We start from the raw sequence: 15,612 nt of genomic DNA on the forward strand, positions 1-15,612 counted from the left end.
GTGCATAAAACTTTTGAAAACTTAAATTGTCCCAAAAGAAATTAATTAACAATAGCTTGTAAACTCTTTCATAAAACTTTCTCACATACAGATTGAAAAGTTTATAGCCTTAAATACATTCGCATAGATTTATTGGAGCTCGTCTCCGTCATTATATTCGCTCATATATTAGAATCGAGGCGGCAAACCTAAGCCCCGGAAAGGGATAATTAATTAAGCAAATTACATTAAATGATAAAGTAGACCTCAATGAGAGTTGATTGGCCTAATAATGTTTCTGCTTTTATTTCCCTTTCGTTTGCTATGCTACTCTTCTTTGAAAAAAAAATTTCGCGTTTTTTTATTACTTTCTTTTTTTTTTTAATATATATATATACATATATATTACATTTTAATACCCCTTCACACACACACACACACACACACATACACACATACAAACACATAACAGTTAACGTTACATCGAATAGTTGCAGGACAAGTGGCAAGGATGCCTTTTTTAGACAATCTCTGCAATAAATATAAACCTAGTTTTGTTTTTTCCACAGAATAACGGCTATGTAAACATGACAAAAAAAAAAAAAATCGCACAAAAAAAAAGATTGTTTTCTCTTAATTCTTACGTTTTTTTTAGGTGGGTTTCGCTGCATAAATTTACAAAAAAAAAAAAATTGAAAAACTCTTATATAGGACTTTTTTTACACATGAATGCAATCCATTAACTAAATTTGCTTTCGTTTCTTTTTTTGTTTTTTCCATTGCAAGGATCTTCGTGTTATTTTTGTAAATCGCTTTTTATACAGACAGACAGACAGACAGACAGACAGAGTAGCGAAACGTAAAGTTGAATGACAGGCGAACTGCTCGCACAAAGTTAATGTTACAAAGTACCGTATGTTTAAATTTATATTTAGCTAAGTAACATGCAGTACACAAAATGCATCCATGAAGCTATGAGTGTTTGCTTTCTATGTGAATGAGTGAGTGAGTGAACTTAAATGTTCGCGCAAAAGAGTTTATAACGTTTAAGTAAATAACTAACGAGCAAACGAACCAACCAACTAACCAACTAACGAGTGTACGTATTCGTGAAACAAGACCATCTACCACAATTTCTACCATGTGTTATAAATTATGCTCAAAACAAAAAAAAAAAACAAAAAACAAAAAAATAACCAGCAACAAAAACAAAACGCAAAAAAATAAAAAAAATAAAAATAAAAAAAATAGAAAAAAAAAAAACGTAGGCCCATTTAAATCTATGCATTTACGAAATAAAGAGATCCCCTTTGTTCAGTTAGAGCGCTTTTTAACGTTCGCCTCGTAATTTGCATGATTCATTCGCTCATTCTTTCTTTTCCCGGCTCGGCAAACTGGGAAAGTAATATTCTTGAAGCGCACATATACAAGCAGACATGCATGCATAATGGCTCGTAAATTGGAAGATAGGAACGAACGCTCGTTCTCTGCAAATAAAAGTTCGGTTAAAAATTTTACATTTTTTGGCGTTAAATGCATGTGTACTGAATGAGCGCTGCGTTTAGAGCGATGTAAGTAAGTAACTTCAGGTAAGTGTGCATGTTTAAGTATAACCTGAATGTGATGATGGTTAGGTAACAAATTTGAGTTATTCGACTATGAACAACTAACGAACACCAACTCGTAAATTAACTTAATTGATTATGTAAACTAACAAGTCAAACAGTAGCGAACCAAACCCTAACATCAGTGGTAAGTATCAATATATAGATGTATGTACACAATGTCATGCACTGGCATGACATATATACGCTGAACATATGCAAATATAAAATTCAGTTATCTACCTTAAAAAGGTATAAACAGTTTTATATGGGTAGAGTTGGCAAGCAATAATTTATTTATCTTCTTCTTTGTTTTTTTTTTTTCTTTTTTCCGTTAAGTTACATTTCGGGAATGTTGATAATTTATGGTTAAAGCCTTTAAGTTCTTTAACCTTTAAAACAAGTTTTTCTTTAAAGAAAAGCCACTTGCATAAATGTTGATATATATATATATATATGTAAATTTGTTGCAAGAAGTCAAAAGTGTTTCTCAATCTATATGCAATTAATTTAACTGTTGTCATGCTTTTCATTTAACCTTTCAAAGTAGTGCTAAGTAGACAGAGTAGTTACATCCGATTTGCAATCAACTAAATTTCGGTGATATTTGTTGATTTCAAATTGAATCGAAGGCAGCTAGCAATATAAATTATGAGGTTTGCAAGTATTCTGCTTGTTATGTGATCAGAAAGGATCAGAAACCGCGTTTGCTGAGCAACGTGCAACAAAAAATACACATAAGTAGAACGCAATGACGAAATGCCAAATAGACCATCACAGGCATATCTTGAACTTAAGATCGCACAAGTATAGGAAAGATGGCGAGAATCGTCATCTAAGCTCACCATGAGGTAAACAGAAAAAAATTGTCCAAAAAAAAGAAATCAAAGCATTTAATATCTTAAGGACACACGCAGAAATCGTGCAAGCGTGCGGCATTCGAGCTCTAGGTACTTAGAACCGCGAATTGTTAGCAAATAGTATTGAAATTTCCGAGAACGATATTTAGATATTGATCCTAAGAAGATGGCCTACCCTCATAACTCAATAATAAATTTAGACAGATTTTCTAAAGAGCCTGCGCTCTTTAACAACCGTCATCTGCTTGCAAATCTCAAAAGCACACTCTAAAGAAGAGATTTTGCTCTAAAAGCAATCTGATCATTGCGGAAATTGGGACGTATTTTGAAGATCTTGACCAATTATTCGATAAACAAGGCGTCCATATGTACAATACTAATGAATATGGCGGAATATTGCGAAAAGATATTTCTTTCTAGCTTACTGACGATATATTAAAAAGCGGGCCGCTTTGATGATCGAAAGTTGATGATCGTTGACTTTTACTCTGTAAAAAACCTATCAAGTAATCTCATGAAACAAAAATATGTCTTTCTAGTCAACGCTGAAGAATCGATGAGCGCAGTCTTAGCAGTGCCCGAAATACGAAATCCATACCTCATATATCACACACTTGCTGACTTAAGCCGCTTCGAATTCATTTAATGAAAGAAGGAAAAGAAAATAAAGCCAACAAACACATACGTTCTCTTTTGATCGACATACGTTTACATAGAATCCTTTTCGTAATGAGTAACGTATTTTCAAAACTTATTCAACATCAAAAAGTCATTGTCTAAACAGTTTAGAGCTTACAAAGTTGCTTTCTCGCTTTGATGTCTCGAGTTGGGTGTGTACTTACTTCTCCGAAGTCTTTTGAGATTAAATCCTCATACCTACTTCCTTCGGAAACATTTGCTTTCTTCAGAATTCTTCTTTAGTTAGACTTAAGCTGTAATGGGAAACCCTTTAACCGAAAACTTCTTGCTTTTATCCTCTCACAGACCTTTCTAAAGCTGCTCACTTCCGATTATGCTGTAAAAATTCTTTGAAATAAGACATTCGAATACCAGGAACCCAACTCTCCTGTGATCGTTGGCCTCATTTTTTTTGGAACGAGTCAATTTATATTGCGATCAACACATTCACAGCTTTATCCCAAGCATATGCTTATCAGTGCCGTGAGTTTCTCTAACACTGCCAGTAACATTTACACTATTTTTATACGTTAATTCTCTCAGACGAAGTAGAAGAAGAACCCCCTTTGAAGCATGAAGGCGGATATACTCATTTTATCATAACGTTTTCAACACCCAAAAGGAAATTTCAGAGATCTTATAAGGTAGATATATTCTTGATCAGCACGAAATTTCGAATTGATTAAAGCATGTGTATGCATGTCTGTGTGTCTGGTTGATGTTTGTTATTGATACTCTCCGTTCAAACATTGGAAGCATTGAAAATTTTTGCACGCAATTTAGTATTAAAAAAACGCGCCATTATTGGTGAGAGCACATGCGTGCCGTGGAACGTAAAATGAACGTAACGCCATTTGTGGTTTTTTGCCCACTACTCGTCGAATGTAAACTGTAAAAAGAAGCAATTTTCGAAAGGGCGTTAATTCTACATTAATTATGGTGAAGGTCAAGGTGTGAGAAATTAATCTTTTTCTCAAACTACCTTTTAGTGAAATAAAAGGTGAAAGGTCCATTTCATTCACACTGAACATGCGAGATTCGTCGCCGGCCAAATATAATTTTCTTGCTTGTATTTGGTTTTTTTTATTCTCTTTTTTATGGACATATGAACATCATCATATCTACACTCTAAGCTTGCATTAAAATCGGCATCTACTTTCGCTTTCCAACTCTTGCAACGGACGTATTTCGAAGCTAAATATTTTAATCTTTAATTTCGTACATTTCCTTATATATATTTTTTTCTGCTGATTTGATATTTTCAACATCTCACCTATATACGGCGAATCGATTGAAATGTGCTAAAGCATAAGACAATCGCTTTCACAAATTCTACGCAGTATGTGCAAATTTATTCCAACTTTTGTGTTCGGAAAAAAAATTCTTTAACCTTTTTTTTGGGTGCGGTTTAGTCTACGCATACATTTATTTTATGTAAATAATATGCACTTATAATACTAATGAATAGCTATTAAATACTCAGATAGTACTACAAAGAAGTAAAAATATGAAATATTCATCCTAGGGCAACAAACCTCTAATACTCTTCCCCTTCAACCCATATAATGTAATTTCAAAAAGTTTTATTAAATGCAGCTCAGTATTGAAACCAGCATTTTTACACAGATTTCATAAGGATGCGAACAAATATTGCATTGTGTTTTAGATAAATATATAAATTTGTAAACTACACTTTCACATCTGTTATGAAGATATTTGTGGGTAAAGCAAACCACAATTTTTCACTACTCGTTTATATGGCTTGCGTAAAGGGATCTGCCAATTTTTAGGTCAAAAGCTCATATGAATTCTATATTACAGTTACTTATAGACTTGAGTGAGAGTAATTGCGGCCCACTTTGATAGAAGATGTTCGATCGTCAGCTAAGATTCACAGGGCAAAGGTGAATTTTCTAACTTCATTTTTGTGATTTTAATCACAAGCAGATGGGGACTGGATTGATCAAATCTACTCAAAATCTTATCAAGATGCCATCACTCCTGTTGAATCGCCGATGGATATTTCCAGATATTACAAGTGAAAAAATCAATCTAATGAAAGCCTATCTTTCGTTGATAGGCGTAGTAAGGACAAAGTTCAGAGTACCTTGGCGGTGGTGGCTTGAAATCAATGAAATAAATAACTGTTTTCAGTTCTTTGCAAGCGTACAAGTCCATGTTTCGTAAGTACGCAAAGAGTAAAAACTTAACTTAAACCGAAGAGCGAAACATCCAAGTGTACAGAAGTGAGGAAACTAAACAACTATGTAGATATAAAAATGTTTAAAAATTTGTTTAACCAAGACGTGAGCGAGAGAAGAAAAGCAAATGAAAAATCGTGATCATTGAAAGCTTGCTTTTAGCTGCACATTTGTTATATCCCATATATAAGATAGACTTACATAAGTGTTTAACATTCACCTAAACAAACAATATGTGACAATCGTTCATTTTCAGTTTCTCCAACAAGCCAAGGCACACAAATAAGAATATGAAACTAAAAGAAGCCATGTGTACCAGTTTATTAAAACGTTTCCCGCAACCATGCTGTCGCTTTTGTATGCTTTCTGAATTTGTTTGGTGTTGCTCTTGTCAAGGCATCTCACCTCACTCTTTTTTTTCTCATATATATTCGATTTGTCATAGAGTATAATACAGTGATCTCAGTATTCTTAAGGCTAAGTGAAAAAAATTGTTTTTTTTTTTTTGAAAAACTTGAATTTATTCATAAGCTAATCGCTTGAAGACATTTTCAATATTACAATACTGTTTTTATAGAACGATTTATCAAGATACTCCAACTATGATTCAGTTTCTGCCATTATATCTTATCGATTCGTCAGATCTCTTTAAGATTTAAGACAAAATCTGAAAATCTACGGCAGAGAACGGTGGGTGGGACATTTTTGGTCTATGATATTATGGAGAACAATTGTCCCATGTGCCCTCGATAGGACCTCCGTAAAAATCAACAGAACACCGATAAATCAATGTTTGTGACGGAGAAAAGTTCTGATAACATTTTTGAAGTCACGGCATGGTTGATGAAAACCTTCTTTCGAATTGAATGAGATTTTTTCCATCGAAAGTTAATTTTTAATCCACACTTGAGACTCGGATCTATTCTTTTATTTTGAAAAATAATAAAAGATCGAAAGAAATTTGAAGAATTGTGTCATGAGAGTTAATTAGAAAGCTCTTGGATATTATGAATATTCTACTAAGGGACGCATCTACGTATTACGTGCCGGGACTGGTTAATGGATTTGCTAAATAGCCGTAATCAGCGCAAATAATGGAATCGAATAAGTTATGTCTGTCCGTCCATTCTATAGCTCAATCTATGCTTACGGTTTCAAAACTTTATCCGTCCGTCCGTTCTTACGCTGAATTTGTGGTTACGATTTCAAAGCTTGATCAAGAAGAGCAGAAAGATTTATATATAGTTCTTTTGCCATTGCCGTTGGGGTAAACGAATTACATTGACCAGTCAGTTACCCTTAACGGAATATTTTCACTCTAACTTTTTTCATTACGACTGACTATCTTTCAGTTTTTTAGACCCCGAATCAAATCTTAAATTTATAAAATCAAGTTCGTCAAGTTTGAAGAGCTACCAATTCGGATACAATTGGCAATAAAGTGTAACTAAACTTTTATTTAGATATCGTTTTTAGTTTGTACATCGGCTGGTCTTAAATTCGCTATAACTCTATAATCACATTTCATTCACAAGATAATGGTATGAAAAGATTCGGTGAAAACCGCGCGAATATAATTTTTTTCTTTCATTTTCTTGTTTTTGTTTTATTCTTTTATTTTCGTTTTTTTTTTTTTTTCTTTTATGTTGGACAATTTAATTAAAAGCTACATTTTTATTATTTATTTTTTTTTGTTTTTTCACCTTCTATATGATTTGAATTTCTTTCTTGCTTTTTTTTTTTTTTTTTTTTTTTTTTTTTTGCATACATGTGCCGGGATCCCGACCAAACTCTCTTGTACTGTATTTGAAAGTATATGCATAGGTGTGCATATGGTGTACATAATATTTGTGGAGTATGTTCATTACCACCGTATGCACATAAAAATTCCATGTTGACAGAACATGCTTATGTACATGCTTATGTCTGTGTACAATATGCTGAGCTTATGCGCATATATAGCATATATTTGGTTAAAATTTTGAGACTTTCCGTGTATTCCCAGATTATAGATTAGAATGTCTTTGCATATTTGAATTTAGTACTGAAGCATTCAATATATTGTCAAGCATATCATTATGATTATAGCGTGCCAGTAAAGAAGTCAGTATTTGAATACTCTTAACAGGAAACATGTATTGATTTTGGGTAGATCCTGCCGAGTTGGCCGAATTTTGAAAATGTGCCGAAAGTAAAGTCATCAAAGCGATGAAATTGAAAGAATGTGTGTGTGTGTGTGTGTGTATGCGTGTATGAAAATGTAAAGCAAAAGCTCCGGAACAGCTCGTTCCAAATTGCATCTAGGAACGTTATTTTTCTTTTAAATCATACGAATTTCCTTCAGTTATATGTAAGTAGTTTATGAGATTTCTTTTAAATTCCAACCAGATTCATACAATTTGACAGGGACAAATGAAAATGTATGTAAATGAAGGACTCAGCCATTGAAGAACTCATCCTAATTGAAATTTGACTTTTTTTTTAATTCTATTTCATTTTCTCTTATACCCCAAGACGTTGCATTCACTCACCCTAACGTTAACATCGCATCTTAAATTGACAGACAATAACGTCGACATTTATACACTGAGGTGAGAGAATATTATTCAAAAAAAAAAAAAAAAAAAAAAAAAAAAATAATGGAGGGAAGAAAAAAGGGAGAAAACTCTCGCAAAATATTTCGAATTTCTCGTCCATTTATTGTCTTTCATATATACATTCACTTATATTACAATATCAAGAACAGTCATATATAACGGTCCGCGTTTATTATTTTTTTAATTTCATTTCCTTTGAAAATTTGCCGTATAAAAAAAAAAAAAAAAAATTTCTTTTAAAGTGTTTTAAAAAAAACTTATGAATGCAAGTAATGCAAATATGTATGCATATGTATGATAAGTAAGAGCGAAATGTTTCTTCGCCTGTTTGATGTGTACATATGTCACTTTGTAACATGGATGGATGATTGACTCGATGAGTAGGCGTTTTGTGCGAAGCATACATTTTCTTTCCTATTTCTTTTGCCTTTTTTTTCCCTTTTCGCCATTCTTAACACTTTGTGTAATTAGTGCTGACGAGCAACGGAAACAACGATTATTAACACAAATGCACAATAAAATTGTTCTTTCACAGTTCTCTTCGCGTTTTCCTTTTCTTGTTAAGATAATAATTTCGTTTACCATAAAAGTCGAATTGTTCTTAAAAACAAGAACAAACAAACAATATGTGTGTGTGTAAAAAAAAAAGAAAGAAAAGAAAAGAAGAAATAATTACAGTAATTATGAGTTTTGTCGAGAAATATATTATACAATTAAAGGGGAGTGTAATCGTTTACGTCGACGTAATCAATAGTGAATCATTACGAAATATAATTGAAGTCAATAAACTGATCCATTCAGTACCTAATTAATAACAAAGTAGCCATAATGCTATAACACATTGCTTGGACAATTGAAACTCCCAATAACTGAAAATGAAATCAATAGCCAAGCGATAGGATTTTTCAACAAAATTAAAATAAATTTCGAGTCAACTTTTTTCTTTTTTTATAAAAATTCCTCATTAAAACACATACATCTTTAGCTTGAAATGCATATGTGTTCGGTAATTGTTGTTGCCGTAATTCGGATGAAAGTCAGGAGGCCGATTATGAACATTTTTCATTTGATTTATTTCGAAAAATTTCATTAGCATACATCAATTCGTGTTGCTTTAGAGATGCGAACTTTGAAAAATCAATTAAATGAACAGACAAGTAGTTCATGTACAGAACACTTTCGTCTTATTAACCAAATTATTTTGCCGAATAATGAGGTTTCTTTTACTCAAATCAATCATGAATACGTAGGTTATCAACCTATAATTGACTTGAGGAAAACTCAAACGTACGTTGAGGAAAAAGTACCTGCAGAGCGGTCCAAACACGAATCGTGCCATTCTAGCCTTTCTAAAGTTTACATAAGCAGCAGATTCCTGAATCTCCCGAAATCTGCATTTGGCATACGTCAGATCCGCAATCGACACTGATCAGCGTGTCACATTGACTGAAGCTTGCAATAGATATCCGATAGTCAGCAGAGGATGATTGAAAAAGATCTACGTACTTTTCATTTGAGATACGAACAAAGTTCAATAAGATATCAATGTGATTTATATTTTTTATGTATTGGTTCAACTCAATCCTGGACCATTGATTTTTTGCCAATTTTCTCATATCAATAATGTGAATAGAATCGAATTTGAGTAAACCAAGAGCTTAGGCATAACCGTAAACAAAAAAATCCAATATAGTTATATCATTTGATCCTGGTGGCCAGCTTATATCGACATCTCTTGAGATTTTTTGCTCATTGAATTAATCTCTCAATGAATTGATTGTGTCACTAGATGTACGGCATGATACGCCATCCTATTCTAGCCATAAAAAACCAAGAATCATATATCTTTCGCATTCTCTCTACTAACGGTAACTACAATACCACTTTAAATTCAATTGCACCCCAGACCATAAACCACACCAATCTATATATGGATTTCTTTATTCTAAAATCGACCATTTTGCTTACCAGGTGGATATATTTGAGAGAGGAATATGGCCGTAGATGGTTCTAGCTGGGAAAACTGCTTCATGAACACCACTTTGTCTTTTTGTTCATCCGGCAACTCTTGGTGTGCTCATTTGAACACTCACTACGAAACAACAGCAAATTTTCATTTTTGCATCGCTGGAAAGATACAAGACAATGTCTTTCTTGCATCGTAACTTTACTTGGGATGATAACTGAACTGAATCGCCATGGCAAGATGAAATGAATCTTTGTCGGATGGAACCAAAAGGGTATGATCCGTTAAAGCTTAGTGAAACGCTGCTAACAACAATTAATCAAGTTGAACGGATCGCTATTCAAAAAATGCCTAGAAAATCATGAAAGGAACATAAGATTATTTTTATATGTCGCTCGTCCGCCCATTCATATTGCAACACTATTTCGCGATACGTTCGATGCACTCAACTAGGAAATTCTAATCCGTGCGATATCCTTATCAGTCTCCGTTCGATTCCTTCCAACTATTCGCCCATTACCTATTCGCATTGATGAGTCACGTGCTTCTTAAGCAACGTTTTGGTTCGCTCGTAGATGTAGAGAAAAGCGACTCGATAAAAGTTTCGTGGCAAAAGGGGAAGATTTTTGAAGGCGGGGCATTCGAAAATTGAGCGCTACTTCGATAACATTTTTTTTTTTACAAAAATTTCGATTTCTCGAATAGAATTTCCTTCGTGCCAATCTTTAACAAGCTCGAGATACTGAGAGTTCATATACCGTTCCATGGGGAGCACAACTCTCAACTCTAATAAGAATTTCATAAAAAACAAGTGAAGATACTATAGTGGGAAACAGCTTACTACCAAATACCGTACATCATTTGCCTTCAAATAGTTATTCGTATAAGTAAATTTTGTGAGGCGTAAAATGTTTTATAAGAAGTGTTTGAGAAAATGGCCTGATTCGAAACATTTTTAATAGCGTTCGCGCTTGGGCGAAGACATCTCGATGCACCTAATTTCAGCTCAATTTTTTTTATGCACTTAACAAAAGTCATGTTTACAGTTTCAAGTGCTCCTAAACCACTAAATTAATTTTTTAAACCATTAAAAATCGATGAGCTTTTTACATCATTCTCGAATATTCAAGGGATTATTTAAGTCAATAAAAGAAAAATCGATTTTCTTAAAAAAAATTTGGAAAAAAAGATTACATCTTATTGCCATATAAAAGTTTACTTCATTTACTTTCTATTCTTATATGGGAATGTATTACGTAGTCAAAACCATTTACAGTAAATTAATATTTCAGATCATTATCTTTTACCAAATTCCAAAATAAAATAGTTAAAATTAGACTTTGTTGCAATAAAAAAGACTTCTTTATTGTAAAAAAAAGAAGAAGAAAAACAAGAAGAAGAAGAAAATTCTTGTTGATTTCAAAACTTGATTTTATCCCCGAAAAACTTCCTGCGTTCACTTAATATGCCCAAAAATTCTTCTTCGTCGATGTTAGTCGAGAAACATTCAAAACGGAAAATATTCGTTACGTAACAATCTTTCCAAAATATAATCGTTTATTGGTCGTCAAAACAATGCAATCCGGAATATCACGACAATTGCGTTCTGTATTGAATACTAAAGAACAAAGGCACGCAAAGATTCTTATTTGATTGGCAGACTAATGCTTCGTATTACATTTATTTGGACATAGTTAGTGGGTGCAAACGTCGTAAGCAGAACAATTTGAAGTAAAAAGTTATCAAGTATATACATATATATATAAAATTAGCTCATAAAAGTTTCGGTTCGTTGTTGTAAATTTCTTTACAAAATTCATCAAAGTAGTGCGAATCTCGAAAAGCAGCTGTAAGCAAGCTTAGTAAGCAATATTTCATTCGCATGAAAGACGTTACGTAAAATCCGTATGGCGACACCAGACAGAAAGTAAACTTATTGCCAATTAATCCGCTTAAGGTAGCAAAGCGAAAACGAATCAAATGCAGGTTAAAATAATCTGAGGAAATTCGGTTAAACTTAACTGTAAAATACAAAGATCGCAGTTATCACGCGACATAAGGAATATAAAAACAGTTAAGGTCACTTACAGATTGAATACACGCAAAGAAAGACTGTTAAAGGTCATAATATGATGACTATTATAAAGACTCTGCTCTATATGACTGACCAATTGTGAACAGCTTTAAAGAACGTAAGAAGATAATTCCATGCTCTGCGCATGGGAAAGAAACGTCCGTCATTTGCAAAAAAAAAAAAAGCTTTTGAGTGAACACAAGTTATCATCTATTCATAAGCACGTAATTCAAGCTAAAGACAGGTAACATGTTCACACAATTAATGCAACAAACGGTAAATGTCTAAGCTTCGTTGTTCGGCACTTTTGAAGAGATGTACTCATCTTTTAAATATGCTTGCAAAGTGAAAAGGTATTCCCTGCCGACAAGAAAGAAGCGAAAGATTGCATAGTCGAGAAAAAGTTTTTATAAATTATAAGATAAGGTTTAGTAAAGTGGAGCAACGAAGAATAATAGAAACAAGTATGAACATTATAGTCGGGCAACGCCGACCATTACATTTCTTACACCACTTCGCCTAGTACAGCAGGTCAAAAAGTACACCTTATTTTCATGCTAAGCCACACTTTTTACAAAAGCCCGCATACTGGAAGATGCGATTTCCTAAGAGCTTGCGTTTCATGATGATGCCTATTTATGCTGAAGTCCGAACAAATAGACCTATTTGATCCGGATTCCCTAAAGCTTACTTCTTACGAATTTCTTCGAATATGTAGTGGGTTCCAGAAATAGACTTATGTGGCTCAAATCAGGTCCATTCAAATTTTCTATATAACTATTGTTATGAACGAATTTTCATCACAAAAAAATTAAAAATTCGGCCCTTATGACATAGAAGGGTTTAGGTTTCATGATAATTGTCATATGCGGTGTTATCCAAAAAGTAGAAATTCGGTAAGGTTGATTGCTTTGTCAGTTTACTATTATGAGCCAATATTCACCATAAAAGATAGAAAATTCGACCTTTTTACGATATAAACATCCATTTCATATAGAAACGATTATATGAGAGGCTGGTCAAAATATTACCCCTGCCGGTCAAAAGTTTTCACACGATTTAAGAATGCCGAAATACTATTATTTCGCCACTTTTGCAGAGAAATTTTGAAAGTTGCAATTTTTTCCCATATAGCCACTTTTTAGAATGGGGCGTTGTACGGGGAGTAGTCGACAAAGTTGTCCGATCCAAACCATTTCCAAAAGCTTTCGTCTCTAAATCAAAGCACAGCAGTTCACAAAATTTCATCAATATATCTAAATATTATGACTTGTAGCTTGAACACAAATTTACATGGACAGAGATCAGACAGACGGGCATAAAAGTTGAGATCCATTCAGAAAGTGATGGAAAGACGGCTCTATCTTAAGCCCTTCTGCGTGTTACATACGACCGAACTAACTTAATATACCCTGCCCCACAAATGGTGTAGAGTATAAAAACTTGAAAATGCAAGATAAAGAGAAATAAATCAATAAAGTAAATTAAGGTATATTTTGAATAACATCGAATGAAACTTTAATTTTTACGAGAGTAAGGGACAGTGTACTAACCTATTGTAAAGGCGAACCGAGTGAAAAGAATACAGTTCCATAAATAGACGATGTATAAAATTATATCGAATCGCAAGCATTACAGATTTACACAAACTTTATATAGCTTACCTTTGCCCAACTGTGCCGACAATTAATCAACCGATGTAACAAACGCACTGTCACTTACAAAGAACGATTTAATACGGTTTCCACATGTGCGCTTGTCATTTACGTCGGACGGAATGTGAATGAAGGATGAATCTTTTCAAAAAGAAAAAAAAGTGCTTTTGATAGGGAGAGTACCGATCTGGTGTCGTTTTACATGTGGAACAAAACCACCATTGCCTTAAATGGTAATCAAAATAATCAGGAAGATAAAGTTGTCAAGATATAATAATATTAAATTTTTGGCCTTCTTTCTTTAATAGGTAGGTAGTCAAAGCGAGAAATAATTTAAAGATGCCTTAATTAATCAAAGCAAAAGTCCAGCCTTAAATACAAGTGAGTTATATGATAATAGTCGCACTGCTACTGCTGCAGTATAAAAAGACAGAGCTTTATAATGCATGTCAAGATGAAATGAGAAAAAAAACTTCAAAAACGTACTTAAGCGATTAGACCGTGATGACGTCAAGAGCACTTTATCCTTTTGAAATTGACCTGAACGAGAGAAGAAAGGTGTGCGCAATAGAACGACAGAAAATAAAGAATAAATTTTCCAACGCAATAAAAATCAACAACATGACGACACGAAATACTTTTACGCAAAGAATCCTAAGCGGAACATTAAGCCATATCCAAAAAGATGTTCACTTTATATGGAAAACGTTGATCAAAGAACACTTTAACACATCTCCACGGCCAAACGGTTTCCCAAAAAAATTATAAAATTTGTACTCATTAACAACAATAAAAATTGATCAATTACATAACATGCCTCCTTGCAAGCTAAACGAAGAGTAACTTACTCTCTAGATCGGGTATTGCTAGATGTTTTTACGATTTCCTAAACAAAATCTTTGAAAACGCTTGGATTTTCCAAGTCAACACATGGCCCGCTAATCAATCGCACGTCACAGGCATTGAGGTCGATATGAAAACAATTTCTCCGATGTGAACAAAATTTCTAAAGTCACTCTCCCAGAAGTAATAGGTTAGCGGGAAAGTTCTGCCATAGGTAATTTTATTTGGCACTTTAAGGCAAACAGCTAGAATGTGTCATGTTGGATCTTGGACCTGGCGCGTGGTATAAGAGGAGTATTTTTTAAAAACGTCAATTAGTTGCCAAGCCCAAGATGTAAAAAATGAAAATTCCAGAAAGGAAGCAACGCATTGATTGCTTGTTAAAACTTATGCGAGTCGTAAGGAAGTGAAGTTGTAAGCTCTCGGGCCTATCAAAGGTCTTTGTTTCAGTCTCGAAGACAATCGTCGATATGGGCGACGATCACATTTTGCGGCCCATATTGGAGAGTAAACCCACATCGAACCAATTTCCGATTCGAATGGTACGCGGCATTCACTATTTATTTAAAATGCAAGAGATCTTTTCCTCCAACATAAGATAAAAAATTATAAAAGTGACTCTATATGCAATTTAGCATTCGAGCTTAAAAATTACGTTGGAAGATGCAAACACTATGCGAGAATATGTTTATCTAAAAAACATTTTATAAGCGAAAGCTTTTTCGCAGTTTGTCAATTTTTAAGATGGTGCACTTCATCTCTATTTTCTTACTACAATTACTCAGGCAGAGTATGACTTTTCAAATCAATGCATAAAGTAGTAGTAGTAGTAGTAGTAGTAGTAGTAGTAGTAACAAGCTAGACTTTGATAGATAGCGTAGATGGCCTCTTTTATAACATCGTTGATCCACATTGATAAAATATTCTTAGGACATACGCATGGCCCTAATTGTTAACGTGCTGATTGGGTCAGCTCTAACTCGTTTGCATATTTTAGGTGGAGCACTTTTTACTATTTATCAAATATTACTCTACATTTTTCATATCGCATCTCATGCAATAACTGAACGATCAGAAAAACTTGCTATTTTTATATCACGTACGCTACAAGCTTATAATCGTCATATTATATATGACGAGAATATATTTGCGATT

General features: G+C 33.6%; 1 protein-coding gene across 7 annotated transcripts in view; it reads left to right on the plus strand.

Annotated features, from left to right (window-relative positions):
* LOC119632087 overlaps positions 1-15,612 on the plus strand; it is a 166,751-nt gene that overhangs the window by 47,840 nt on the left and 103,299 nt on the right. Inside the window, exon 1 of one of the 7 annotated variants that reach the window (XM_038024804.1) lies at positions 1,225-1,550. The exons of the other annotated variants lie outside the window; for them this stretch is intronic. The gene's annotated coding sequence lies outside the window, so the exon portion shown is untranslated. Of the gene's footprint in view, positions 1-1,224; positions 1,551-15,612 lie in introns of those variants that run through there. 7 annotated transcript variants of the gene reach the window in all.

Source organism: Glossina fuscipes, unplaced genomic scaffold, assembly GCF_014805625.2.
Source record: "Glossina fuscipes isolate IAEA_lab_2018 unplaced genomic scaffold, Yale_Gfus_2 1, whole genome shotgun sequence".
In the NCBI taxonomy this organism is placed as follows: Eukaryota; Metazoa; Arthropoda; class Insecta; order Diptera; family Glossinidae; genus Glossina; species Glossina fuscipes.